This window comes from Mytilus californianus, unplaced genomic scaffold (assembly GCF_021869535.1).
Source record: "Mytilus californianus isolate M0D057914Y unplaced genomic scaffold, xbMytCali1.0.p SCAF_8, whole genome shotgun sequence".
In the NCBI taxonomy this organism is placed as follows: Eukaryota; Metazoa; Mollusca; class Bivalvia; order Mytilida; family Mytilidae; genus Mytilus; species Mytilus californianus.
Genome location: NW_026262734.1, coordinates 13,293,391 through 13,308,889, shown reverse-complemented (window position 1 = coordinate 13,308,889; position 15,499 = coordinate 13,293,391). Strand labels below are relative to the sequence as shown.

Sequence of the window (15,499 nt, the reverse complement as noted above, 5' to 3'; positions counted from 1 at the left end):
ATAACAACAAGTGAAACTGCGAGCTACTGCTCACTGATGATACCCCCGCCCAAATACTTGACGGTAAACAAGAAGTTGTTGAGAGATGAACCTGACAGGCATCACACAAGTATAGCTGACTTATACAAACCCTGAAACCAAATTTCAGAAATCCTTGTATTGTAGTTCCTGAGAAAAATGTGACGAAAATTTTCAACGTGAATGTCATGTGTAAAATGATGTAAGTGTTCAGTAAACAGGAAGTTGATGAGTGATGAATCTGAAAACGCATCACACAGTAAAGCTGACCTATCTAAACCCTGAAACCAAATTTCAGAAATCCTTGTTATGTAGTTTTTAAAAAAATGTGACAAAAATTTTCAACTTGGATGTCATGTGTAAAATGTTGTAAGTGTTCGGGAAACAGGAAGTTGGTGAGTGATGAATCTGAAAATACATCACACAGTAAAGCTGACTTATATAAACCCTGAAACCAAATTTCAGAATTCCTTGTAATGAAGTTCCTGAGAAAAATGTGACGAAAATTTTTAACTTGGATGTCATGTGTAAAATGTTGTAAGTGTTCAGGAAACAGGAAGTTGGTGAGTGATGAATCTGAAAATACATCACACGCGTACGGTAAAGCTGACTTATATAAACCCTGAAACCAAATTTCAGAAATCCTTGTAATGTAGTTCCTGAGAAAAATGTGACAAAAATTTTCAACTTGGATGTCATATGTAAAATGTTGTAAGTGTTTGGTAAAGAGGAAGTTGTTGAGTGATGAATCTGAAAATGCATCACATAGTATATATAGCTGACTCATATAAACCCTGAAACCAAAATTCAGAAATCCTTATGATGTAGTTCCTGAGAAAAATATTCATGGGACAGACCAACTGACGGACGGACGGACGGACGGACGGATGGATGGACGGACAGACAGAGGTAAAACAGTATACCTCTACTTTTTTAAAGCTGGGGTAAAATAAAACAGTATACCCCCACTTTTTTAAAGAGGGGGTATAATAATGCGGGGGTATAAATATCAACATAAAGTAATGTCCTCTTATTGTTTTCTTCACACTTTTTTTTAATACTGAGTATTATAAACCCCAACTATAACAAGAAATCAGTTATAGCAAATGTGGTCCTTAATACACAGGAGGCAGGTAATGAAAAAGAAGAATTCACTGTTGCTTACATTCTGTGCAACATTTGTAGACCACATGGATTAAAAGGGATAACAAAATTAAATGGTAACAAATAGTTAAGGGACACTCATTTCTCCAACAGATATATATACATATTGAATTCCCAGGTGTGATCTACAAAAATCAGGTCAGTTGACAGTAATGATTGGGACATGAGATGTCAAGCTATTTCAGATTAGAGACAAAGTAACAAAAGATTTTAAATTTAACATCTATGTGGAATGGCAGCTTATGCCAGTGCAATCCAAGCCCACATTTCATTGCTTTATTTAAAGTTCAGATACTGTGATATCATGCTGCTTAAGATATGCCTAGTGCCTTAATTTCAGTGCTTTTGTATTAAACACTGGATGTATGTATGTGTGTATCTATCTTGTTTTAAAATGTATTGTATTGTTTCATGTAGCCAATTCAAAAGCTCTTTTCAAAAAGCTACTTGTGAAGTTGTATATTGACGTATTTTGATTTTTATTGATTTCAGGTTAAACTATCAAATCAAATACAATGAACATATATAACTGGATACAGAACCTCTGCTTACACAAATTTCATTTTTTTCTAGCGGTTTAATGTTAACAAATTTCAGTGTTATAATTGATCTAATTACTTTAAATTCAGCAAATAATTGAAATTATTGAAAAAAATCATTGTCTTACATCATGCGTCTTCATTTCTACTGTCTTTGTTTTAGCAACATCTTCTTTATCACCTAGAGATATAATAAGCACAAGTGAAAAAGTGGAATACTTTCCTGTTGTATCTTGGAACCAACATAATTTCTAAGAACTGTTTTTTGCACACTTCACTGGTTTCCTGTTTAACTTATTGTGATCAGAAATCATAACTTTAAATTATTTAGCCAGAAAGATAAAACAAGTGAAACAACTGCTCATTGATGATACACCCGCCCAAATATTTCAGTAAACAGGAAGGTGTTGTGTGATGAATCTGAAAACGCATCACACGGTATAGCTGACTTATATAAACCCTGAAACCACATTTCTGAAATCCTTGTATTATTGTTCCTGAGAAAAATGTGAAGAAATTTTTTAACTTGGCTACTCATGTGTAAAATAATGTAAGTGTTCGATAAACAGGAAGTTGTTGAGTGATGAATCTGAATACGCATCACAGGGTATAGCTGACTTATATAAACGCTGAAACCAAATTTCAGAAATCCTTGTATTGTAGTTCCTGAGAAAAGGTAAACAGAAAGTTGTTGAGTGATGAATCTGAAAATGCATCACATAGTATATATAGCTGACTCATATAAACCCTGAAACCAAATTTCAGAAATCCTTATGATGTAGTTCCTGAGAAAGATGCGACGAAAAAATATTCATTGGACGGATGGACGGACTGATGGATGGACTGATGGATAGACGGATGAACGGACATACAGAGGTAAAACAGTATACCCCACTTTTTTAAAGCGGGGGTATGAAAATTTAAATTTCACGAACTCTATTATAAGAATCTATATTTCAATAATGTTCTGAAAACAACAAAACTTGTCAGCTTAAATGATTCAACTTTAAAAAACTAGAGGCTCTCAAGAGCCTGTGTCGCTCACCTGATTCTACTTTGGTTTTGGAAATCATGTAAAAATAGATTAAAATCATAACAGATACCCTAATAATGAGTGAGTCCAAATTTGGTTTAATATTGGTCCTGTTATTTAATAAAAAAAACCTGGTGGCCATCTTGAACAGTAAATGGGCAACAAAGTAGCAACACTTAATCAGCACCTCATAAGAAACATTTATGCCATGTTTTGGTTTCATTCCATTCAGTGCACCTCTAGAAGAAGCATTTGTATGTATTTCCCATAGGGTCTTATGTTAAAGGAAGTCCCCCCAATTGGCGGCCATCATGGATGAAGGATCAGCTTCAAAGTCAAAAAACTTAGTCAGCACCTCATAAAGAACATTCATGCCATGTTTGGTTTCAATCCATTAAGTATGTGGTTCTCTAAAAGAAGACATTTGTATGTATTGTCCATAGGGTCCTTTGTTAAACATTGTCCCCATCTGGCAGCCATCATGGATGAAGGATCAGCTTCAAAGTAACAACACTTGGTCAGCACCTCAAAAGGAACATGCATGCCATGTTTGGTTTCATTCCATTCAATGGTTCTCTAAAAGAAAACATTTGTACGTATTTCTCATAGGGTCTCATGTTAATCTAAGTCCTCCGCTGGCGGCGATCTTAGATTATGGATCGGCTTCATAGTAACAACACATGGTCAGCACCTCATAAGGAACATTCATGCCATGTTTGGTTTCATTCCATTCAGTGGTTCTCTAAAAGAAGACATTTGTATGTATTTCCCATAGGCTCCTATGTTAAACTAAGTCCCCCGCTGGCGGCCATCTTGGATGATGGATCAACTTCAAAGTAACAACACTTGGTCACCACCTCATAAGAAACATTCTTGCCATGTTTGGTTTCATTCCATTCAGTGGTTCTCTAAAAGAAGACGTTTGTATGTATTTCCCATAGGGTCCCATGTTCAACTAAGTCCCCCGCTGGCGGCCATCTTGGATTATAGATCGGCTTCAAGGTAACAACACTCGGTCAGCACCCCTTAAGGAACATTCTTGCCATGTTTGGTTTCATTCCATTCAGTGGTTCTCTAAAAGAAGACGTTTGTATGTATTTCCCGTAGGGTCCCATGTTAAACTAAGTTCCCCACTGGCGGCCATCTTGGATTATGGATCGGCTTCAAAGTAACAACACTCGGTCAGCACCTCATAAGGAACATTCATGCCATGTTTGGTTTCATTCCATTCAGTGGTTCTCTAAAAGAAGACATTTGTATGTATTTCTCATAGGGTCCCATGTTAAACTAAGTCCCCTGCTGGCGGCCATCTTGGATTATGGATCGGCTTCAAAGTAACAACACTCAGTCAGCACCTCATAAGAAACATTCATGCCATGTTTCTTTCAATCCATTCACTGGTTCTCTAAAAGAAGAAATTTGTATGTATTTCCCATAGGGTCCAATGTTAAACTAAGTCCCCTGCTGGCGGCCATCTTGGATGATGGATCAGCTTCAAAGTAACAACACTCGGTCAGCACCTCATAAGGAACATTCATACCATGTTTGGTTTCATTCCATTCAGTGGTTCTCTAAAAGAAGACATTTGTATGTATTTCCCATAGGGTCCTATGTTAAACTAATTCCCCCTGCTGGCGGCCATCTTGGATTATGGATCGGCTTCAAAGTAACAACACTCGGTCAGCACCTCATAAGAAACATTCATGCCATGTTTCGTTTCATTCCATTCACTGGTTCTCTAAAAGAAGACATTTGTATGTATTTCCCATAGGGTCCTATGTTAAACTAATTCCCCCGCTGGTGGCCATCTTGGATTATGGATCGGCTTCAAAGTAACAACACTCGGTCAGCACCTCATAAGAAACATTCATGCCATGTTTCGTTTCATTCCATTCACTGGTTCTCTAAAAGAAGACATTTGTATGTATTTCCCATAGGGTCCTATGTTAAACTAAGTCCCCCCCTGGCGGCCATCTTGGATGATGGATCCGCTACAAAGTAACAACACTTGGTCAGCACCTCATAAGGAACATTCATGCCATGTTTGGTTTCATTCCATTCAGTGGTTCTCTAGAAGAAGTTCAAAATGTAAAAAGTTAATGACGACGACGGACAACGCCGGACGACTACGGATGACGGACGACAAGTGATGAGAAAAGCTCACTTGGCCCTTCGGGCCAGGTGAGCTAAAAAAGGATATTTCATGAGGTAAACAATTTTTGAAACTGGAATATTGATGAAATTTGGGTCAGTGTGGTCACCTTGCCAACATTTTGTAGTTTGTCAAATCATTGAACACTGGTTTCATGTTTTACTTTTAATTGTTGTGGTCAGAAATCATAACTTAAGATGATTGTGTCTGCAGGAAATGATCATTTTAAAGATCTATATTTCAATGATGTTCTCAAAACAATTAACATTTAGGCAAAAAAGACTTACAGTGTATGTTCACTGGTGTTAATATGTCTTTTGATTAAGCTAAGCCATTTCAATTGATATTTTATAGTGTGTCTTTCTATGTTGTGATGTTACACTATTGTTTCAGATAAGGGTTTGGTACCATTAAAACGTTTAAACCCGCTGCAATTGTTTGCACCTGTCCTAAGTCAGGAATCTGATGTTCAGTAGTTGTCGTTTGTTGATGTGGTTCATAAGTGTTTCTTGTTTCTCGTTTTTTATATAGATTAGACCGTTGGTTTTCCTGTTTGAATGGTTTTACACTAGTAATTTTTGGGGCCCTTTATAACTTGCTGTTCGGTGTGAGCCAAAATTTGGGTCAGTGTGGTCACCTTGCCAACATTTTGTAGTTTGTCAAATCATTGGACACTCGTTTCATGTTTTACTTTTAATTATTGTGGTCAGAAATCATAACTTAAGATGATTGTGTCTGCAGGAAATGATCATTTTAAAGATCTATATTTCAATGATGTTCTCAAAACAATTAACATTTAGGCAAAAAAGACTTACAGTGTATGTTCACTGGTGTTAATATGTCTTTTGATTGAGCTAAGCCATTTCAATTGATATTTTATAGTGTGTCTTTCTATGTTGTGATGTTACACTATTGTTTCAGATAAGGGTGAAGGTTTGGTACCATTAAAACGTTTAAACCCGCTGCAATTGTTTGCACCTGTCCTAAGTCAGGAATCTGATGTTCAGTAGTTGTCGTTTGTTGATGTGGTCATAAGTGTTTCTCATTTCTCGTTTTTTATATAGATTAGACCCTTGGTTTTCCTGTTTGAATGGTTTTACACTAGTAATTTTTGGGGCCCTTTATAGCTTGCTGTTCGGTGTGAGCCAAGGCTCCGTGTTGAAGACCTTACTTTGACATGTCATGGTTTACTTTTATAAATTTTGACTTGGATGGAGAGTTGTCTCATTGGCACTCATACCACATCTTCTTATATCTATTTACAAACTGAAAAAAAAACAGAAATTTCATGATGTGAATAAATTTTGAAAAAAAGGAATATTAATAAAATTTTTGAAAATGGAATATGTATGAAATTTGTTAATTTAATCAAAGAAATATTAAACATACTTCCTGTTTCTTCAGGTTGGATTAAACCATCTGCCATCATGTAATCAGGACCTTCAGGCGAAAAAGATTTACCTAAAATAAATTTAATGATGGAAACATTAAACATACTTGCTGTCACTTCAGCGTGAATAAATCCATCTGCCATCACATAACCATGACCTTCAGGTGCACAAGGTTTACCTAAAATGAATACAAATCATTCTCAAAACTAAAATTAATGTGATGAAAAAGGTTGATTTAAAATGAAATCAAAATGAATTTTGTTTGAAATGGCTATTAACTAAACAAAAATTATTGTCTGATCAATGAAACATAAAAACTCAGGTGTCATTAACAAGACCAATACCATGTCTGGACCTGAGTGTCTACATGCAATTGATTGAAGTAATCTGTTACTCATGCATACTGTGAATTAATTTATTTTCATGGGTACCAATTTTCGTGGTTTAAGGAAAACTCGCATTTTCGTTGATATTTTATTTCGTGGTTTTGTCAAAGTCTGCAATCATTCCTATAGAATATTTGTAGTTCGTTGAACATTGAAATTCATGGTTGCCCTGTACCCACGAAATCCACGAAAATTGGTATCCCACGATCTTGAATGAATCAACAGTAACTGATTATACCCTTTCATTGAAGCCAAGAAAACTTTTACAATGTTCCTTGTACAAAGAGTATTGTAAAATGTGTTAGTAAAGTCATTCCCTTTGATAGATTGCCAAGAAAAATTCTCACTATTGGCGAACTAAATCATTTTTCTTCATGACTACATTTATGTATCTTTTCATCAACAATGAGTTCATGTTCCATATTTACTGATTAAAAAAAAACAAGGCTATATTTTATGAAAAACATGAATGTGTCCATAGTACACGGATGACCCACCCGCACTATCATTTTCTATGTTCAGTGGACCGTGAAATTGGGGTAAAAACTCTAATTTGGCACTAAAATTAGAAAGATCATATCATAGGGAACATATGTACTAAGTTTCAAGTTGATTGGACTTCAACTTCATCAAAAACTACCTTCACCAAAAACTTCAACCTGAAGCGGGACAGACGGATGAACGAACAAACAGACGGATGGATGAACGAAAGGATGAACGGATGAACGAATGGATGCACAGACCGAAAAACATAATACCCCTAAGTGGGGTATAACAAATAATATAATTATACTAAATTTGATATATTTGATTTTTTTTTATATTTTTGGTGTTTTAACGCCACTTTTAAGCACCGCTTTTGGGCTATTTCATGGCGGCCAGTATTTATTGGTGGAGGAAGCCAGAGTGCCCGGAGAAAACCACCGAACTTCGATAGGAAAACTGACAATCCTAGTCAATTAAGATTGGAGTCGAGTGCTTAGTTTCTTTTGTTACCTATTTTGACATCGGACTCAGACTTCTTTGAGTTTTACTGTGCATATTGGCATGGGTTTGTTAATTCTACATTGGCTAGAGGTATAGGAGGAGGGTTAAGATCTCACTAAACATGTTTCATACCAGTGTAATTTTGCGCCTGTCCCAAGTCAGGAGCCTCCGGACTTTGTTAGTCTTGTACGGTTTTTAATTTTAATTCATTTTAATGTTTTATAGTTTAGTGTGACATCAATTTTCACTAACTGGTACACATCTTTGTCTAGGGGCCAGTTGAAGCCCACCTCCAAGTGCAGAATTTTATCGCCGTGTTGAAAACCCATTGGTGGCCTTGCACTGTTTTCTGCTCTTTGACCATTTCCCAATTTCCATTCTCAATTCTATTCATAATAACCTACAAACCTGTTGGTCCTTCTTGGCAAAAATTCACACTGAATATCTGCCTTTTTCACAATTTGAAATAATAACTCTAGCTGCAAAACATTAATAAAATGCTCCGCTGGGGCGCAGCTTGATACGACCACAGAGGTCGAACCCTGAACAGTTGGGGCAAGTATGGACACAACATTCAAGCTTGATACAGCACTGAATTTGGATTGTGATTAAATATTTGACACAGCATAGGCTTCTGACACAGAATGAATGTGGTTTAAGAACTTAAAAAATGTTAATTTACCTATTCAAACCATATCATTATTATTTGCTTTTATATATAAATCAGAAATAACCAATTTAAAATGGAAAATTTTAAAGAAAAAAAAAATCCCTCCACTAAATTTTTTGAACCCCCTTATGATTCATCACCCCCAAACTCAATCCCAGCCTTCCCTTTGTGGTATGGTACCTTGCAGTACAATTTCAGAGAGATCCATACAACTTGAACACAAGTTATTGTCTGGAAACTAGAAAAATGCTTGTTTTTAGGCCCCTTTTTGGCCCCAAATTCCTAAACGTTTATAGCAATTACCCCCAAACTCAAACCCAGCTTTCCTTTTGTGATATGGAACCTTGTAGTACAATTTCAGAAAGATCCATACACTTACACACAAGTTATTGTCCTGAAACTTGAAAAATGCTTGTTTTTAGGCCCCTTTTTGGCCCCAAATTCCTAAACGTTTATAGCAATTACCCCCAAACTCAAACCCAGCTTTCCTTTTGTGATATGGTACCTTGCAGTACAATTTCAGAGAGATCCATACACTTGAACACAAGTTATTGTCTGGAAACTAGAAAAATGCTTGTTTTTAGGCCCCTTTTTGGCCCCAAATTCCTAAACGTTAAGGGTAATTACCCCCAAACTCAAACCCAGCTTTCCTTTTGTGATATGGAACCTTGTAGTACAATTTCATAAAGATCCATACACTTACACACAAGTTATTGTCCTGAAACTAGAAAAATGCTTGTTTTTTGCCCCTTTTTGGCCCCTAATTCCTAAAATTTTGAGGCAATTACCCCCAAAATCAATCCCAGCATTCCCTTTGTGGGATGGTACCTTGCAGTACAATTTCAGAGAGATCCATACACTTGAACACAAGTTATTGTCTGGAAACTAGAAAAATGCTTATTTTTGGCCCCTTTTTGGCCCCTTATTCCTAAACGTTTTGGGCAATTACCCCCAAACTCAATTCCAGCTTTCCCTTTGTGATATGGAACCTTGTAGTTCAATTTCAGAAAAATCCATATACTTACACACAAGTTATTATCATGAAACTAGAAAAATGCTTGTTTTTTGCCCCTTTTTTGGCCCCTAATTCCTAAAATTTTGCAACAATTACCCCCAAAATCAATCCCAGCATTCCATTTGTGATATGGAACCTTGTGGTACAATGTCAGAGAGATCCATACACTAACACACAAGTTATGTCTGGAAGTTACAAAAATGCTTATTTTTGGCCCCTTTTTGGCCCTTAATTCCTTAACTGTTGGTACCAAAACCCCCAAAATCAATCCCAACCTTCCTTTTGTGGTATTGAACCTTATGGTAAAATTTCATGGAGATCCATTCACTTAAACTAAAGTTAGAGTGCGAAAACCAATGTGTCTTCGGACGACGACGACGCCAACGTCATACCAATATACGACCAAAAAATTTTTAATTTTTGCGGTCGTATAAAAATAAAATGAATGGAGACATATCAAAAATTTGTTAGAAAGGTACTAGAAATTGATATTAATTTTTAATAGGAAAGAAATATACATTCAAACCACAATCTGTAAGTAAGAATTTTATGATAAAAAATGCTTAAATCAGTATTCCTGATGTCGAGGACAAGAGACAATTTTCAGTACTCATCCACTTGCCCTTTGGTCTCTGCTACAAAGTTATCTCATTGGCAATCATGCCACAAGTACTCATTTTATTATTGTAAAATATTTGGTAGACAGTTGAAAAATTTGAATGAAATTAAATTTTAGTAAGCACAATGTGTGGGAGAGTACTTATACATCCCAGTTCCTTATATGAAATGACTCTTTACTCAATTGCAGAACAGGATATTTTTTACATTGTTTACTTTAACACTATTTTTGTGAAATTTTATACACTATATTTGGTTGTACAGCATATTTTTGTACCAATTAATATGAAATAAGGTATACCAATTTCCTGATGGAAATTAACATAAATCTTTATCACAGTAATGAAATCTAATTAGGTCATAATCAGTCTATTAGATTAAAAAAAGAAATGTTTACCCTTTCAAATATTTCCTGTTTTACACTATCTTTCTTTCTCTTTATTCTATGGGTCAGTATGTGCATCATGATATTTGCATTGCTTTTGATCTCATCCAAATCATTGTAATACTTGCGGCTGAACACTGTCCAATTTGAAATAATAACTCTAGCTGCAACACATTAAAAATAAAGTGAATGAAGACTTATCAAAAGTTTATTAGAAAGGTACTAGAAATGGATATAAATTTCTACTAGGAAAGAAATATACTTTAAACCACAATCCGTAAGTAAGTATTTAACGATAAAAAATGCCTATATAAGTATTCCTGATGTAGAGGACAAGAGACAATTTTCAGTACTCATCCACTTGCCCTTTGGTCTCTGGTACAAAGTTATCTCATTGGCAATCATGCCACAAGTACTCATTTTATTATTGTAAAATATTAGGTAGACAGTTGACAAATTTGAATGAAATAAAATCTTAGTAAGCGCAATGTGTGGGAGATTCCTTATACATCCCAGTTCCTTATATAATTATATGAAATGAATCTTAAAATTTTACTCAATTGCAGAACATGATATTTTGTTACATTGTTTACTTAAAATGCAATTTTTCTGAAATTTTATACACTATATTTGGTTGTACAGCAAATTTTGTACCTATTAATATGAAATAAGGTATACCAATTTCCTGATGGAAATTAACATAAATCTTTATCACAGTAATGAAATCTAATTAGGTCATAGTCAGTCTATTAGATTAAAAAAATAAATGTTTACCCTTTCAAATATTTCCTGTTTTTCACTATCTTTCTTTCTCTTTATTCTATGGGTCAGTATGTGCATCATGATATTTGCATTGCTTTTGTTCCATCCAAATCATATTGTAATGCTTGTGGCTGAACACTGTCCAATTTGAAAAAATAACTCTAGCTGCAACACATTAAAAATAAAGTGAATGGAGACTTATCAAAAGTTTGTTAGAAAGGTACTAGAAATGGATATAAATTTCTACTAGGAAAGAAATATACTTTCAAACCACAATCCGTAAGTAAGTATTTTATGATAAATAAAATGCTCCGCAGGGTGCAGCTTGATACGACCGCAGAGGTTGAACCCTGAACAGTTGGGGCAAGTATGGACACAACATTCAAGCTTGATACAGCTTTGCATTTGGATTGTGATTAAATATTTGACACAGCATAGGTTTCTGACACAGAATGAATGTGGTCTAAGAACTTGAAAATTTTAAATTGGACATTCACCTATTATGGTCCAATATCCAAAATCTAAATACATGGTTAGATTCAGCATATCAAAGAACCCCAAGAATTCAATTTTTGATGAAATCAAACAAATTTTAATTTTGGACCCTTTTGACCTCAATGTGGACCAAGTTGATAACGGGGCCCAAAAATCAAAAATCTAAATACATGGTTAGATTCAGCATATCAAAGAACCCCATCTATTCAATTTTTGTTGAAATCAAACAAAGTTTAATTTTGGACCCCCATTTGGACCAACTTGAAAACTGGGCCCATAATCAAAAATCTAAATACATGTTTAGATTCAGCATATCAAATAACCCTAAGAATTCAATTTTTGTTAAAATCAAACTAATTTTAATTTTGGACCCTTTGGACCTTAATGTAGAGCAATTTGAAAACGGAACCAAAAATTAAGAATCTAAATACACGGTTAGATTCGGCATATCAAAGAACCCCAATAATTCAATTTTTGATGAAATCAAACAAAGTTTAATTTTGGACCCTTTGGAACTCAATGTGGACCAATTTAAAAACGGGGCCCAAAATCCACAAACTAAATACACGGTTAGATTCAGCATGTTAAAGAACCCCAAGAATTCAAGAATAAAACCCCATTGAAATTGGTCAAGAAATAAGCAATTTTTACGAAGTATCTTCTTTTGCACAATACTGTGCAATTAAATATTTCTTGCTATTGCGCAATACTGTACAATTGACAATTTCTTGCTATTGCGCAATATTGTGCTATTGGATATTTCTTGCTATTGCGCAATACTGTGCAATTGAAGATTTCTTGCTATTGCGCAATACTGTGCAATTGAAGATTTCTTGCTATTGTGCAATACTGTGCAATTGAAAATTTCTTGCTATTGCACAATACTTATTATATAATAATTTACACATCCTGTTTGGTGTGTATCTCCTACCATATCATTATTATTTGCTTTTAAATATAAATCAGAAATAACCAACTTAAAATGGAAAATTTTAAAAGAAAAAAAAAAGGAAAAAAAAAATCCCCCCCCAAATTTTTTGAACCCCCTTATGATTCATCACCCCCAAACTCAATCCAAGCCTTCCCTTTGTGGTATGGTACCTTGCAGTACAATTTCAGAGAGATCCATACACTTGAACACAAGTTATTGTCTGGTAACTAGACAAATGTGTTTTTTGGCCCCTTTTTGGCTCAAAATTCCTAAACGTTTAGGGCAATTACCCCCAAACTCAAACCCAGCTTTCCCTTTGTGATATGGAACCTTGTAGTACAATTTCAGAAAGATCCATACACTAACACACAAGTTATTGTCCTGCAACTAGAAAAATGCTTGTTTTTTGCCCCTTTTTGGCCCCTAATTCCTAAAATATTGAGGCAATTACCCCCATCATCAATCCCAGCCTTTCCTTTGTGGTATGGTACCTTGCAGTACAATTTCAGAGAGATACATACACTTGAACACAAGTTATTGTCATGAAACTAGAAAAATGCTTGTTTTTTGCCACTTTTTTGGCCCCTAATTCCTAAAATTTTAAGGCAATTACCCCCAAAATCAATCCCAGCATTCCTTTTGTGATAAGGAACCTGTGGTGGTACAATGTCAGAGAGATCCATACACTAACACACAAGTTATGTCTGGAAGTTACAAAAATGCTTATTTTTGGCCCCTTTTTGGCCCCTAATTCCTTTACTGTTGGTACCATAACCCCCAAAATCAATCCCAACCTTCCTTTAGTGGTATTGAACCTTGTGGTAAAATTTCATAGAGATCCATTCACTTAAACTAAAGTTAGAGTGCGAAAACCAATGTGTCTTCGGACGACGCCGGAGGACGCCGGACGACGACGACGACGTCATACCAATATACGACCACAAAAATTTTTTTGCGGTCATATAAAAATGCCTATATAAGTATTCCTGATGTAGAGGACAAGAGACAATTTTCAGTACTCATCCACTTGCCCTTTGGTCTCTGCTACAAAGTTATCTCATTGGCAATCATGCCACATGTACCCATTTTATTATTGTAAAATATTAGGTAGACAGTTGACAAATTTGAATGAAATTAAATCTTAGTAAGCGCAATGTGTGGGAGATTACTTATACATCCCAGTTCCTTCAATGAAATGGTTCTTTTTACTTAATTGCAGAACAGGAAATTTTTTTACATTGTTTACTTAAAACACAATATTTCTTTATTTTTATACACTATATTTGGTTGTAAAGCATATTTTGTCCCAATTAATATGAAATAAGGTATAACAATTTCCTGATGGAAATTAACATAAATCTTTATCACAGTAATGAAATTTAAGAAGACCATAATCAGTTTTTTTTTTTGAAAAATAAATGTTTACCCTTTCAAATATTTCCTGTTTTTCACTGTCTTTCCTTATTCTCTTTATTCTATGGGTCAGTATGTGCTTCAAGATATACATCTTTTAATCTCATCCTAATCACATTGTAATACTTGCTGCTGAACACTGTCCAATTTGAAATAATACTTTTAGCTGCAAAACATTAAAAATAAAGTGAACGGAGACTTACAATGTACCAAAAGTTTGTTAGAAATGTACTAGAAATTGATATAAATTTCTACTAGGAAAGAAATATACTTTCAAACCACAATCTGTAAGTAAGTATTTTACGATAAAAAATGCTTATATCAGTATTCCTGATGTCGAGGACAAGAGACAATTTTCAGTACTCATCCACCTGCCCTTTGGTCTCTGGTACAAAGTTATCTCATTGGCAATCATGCCACAAGTACTCATTTTATTATTGTATAATATTAGGTAGACAGTTGACAAATTTGACTGAAACTAGAGGCTCTCAAGAGCCTGTGTTGCTCACCTGTATTTACTGATGCTTTGGAAATCATGTAAAATAAGGTTAAAATCATAATTAATAGTATTAGATATTAGATATTATAATGATACCTAAGATAATAACAAAAAACTGCAAAATTTCTGTAAAATTACTTACTCAGGGCAGCAACCCAACAACGGTTTGTCGGATTCGTCTGAAAATTTCAAGGCAGATAAATCTCAATCTGATGAACATTTTTGTCACCTGTAAGATTTGCTCTAAATGCTTTAGTTTCAGAGATATAAACCAAAAACTGCATTTTACCCCTATGTTCTATTTTTAACCAAGTCAGCCATGATGGTTGGTAGGTGGGGTCATCGGACAAATTTTTCAAACTAGATACCCTAATAATGATTATGGCCAAGTACGGTTAAATTTGTCTCATTAGTTTCAGAGAAGAAGATTTTTGTAAAAGACAACAAAAATTTACGAAAAATTGACTATAAAGGGCAATAACTCCTAAAGGGGTCAACTGACAATTTTGGTCATGACGACTTATTTGTAGATCTTACTTTGCTGGACATTATTGCTGTTTACAGTTTATCTCTATCTATAATATTCAAGATGATAACCAAAAACTGCAAAATTTCCTTAAAATTACCAATTCAGGGGCAGCAACCCAACAACAGGTTGTCAGATTTGTCTGAAAATTTCAGGACAGATAGATCTTCACGTGATAATCAGTTTTACCATGTGTCAGATTTACTCTAAATGCTTTGTTTTCAGAGATAAAAGCCAAAATCTACATTTTACCCCTATGTTCTATTTCTAGCCATGGCTGCCATCTTTGTTGGTTGGCAGGGTCATCGGACACATTTTTTAAACTAGATACCCTAATGATGATTTTGGCCAAATTTGGTGGCCCATGGTTTCAGAGCAGAAGATTTTTGTAAAAAGCTAACGACGACGAAGATGGACGCAAACGACGAACGCCAAGTGATGAGAAAAGCAATTTTTCCATTTGTAAAGGGAACTCTAGAACGGTAAAAGTGATGCCACCAAAATTCAAACTTCAT

The 15,499-nt window shown here is 34.9% G+C and overlaps 1 long non-coding RNA gene across 1 annotated transcript; it reads right to left on the bottom strand.

Annotated features, from left to right (window-relative positions):
* Positions 1–8,397: 8,397 nt before the first annotated feature.
* Positions 8,398–13,550, bottom strand: LOC127711229 (uncharacterized). The gene is made up of 2 exons (XR_007986601.1): positions 13,362–13,550; positions 8,398–9,651 (listed from the first exon to the last, which is right to left on the bottom strand). It is a non-coding gene; the product is annotated as an uncharacterized LOC127711229 (long non-coding RNA).
* Positions 13,551–15,499: the final 1,949 nt, after the last annotated feature.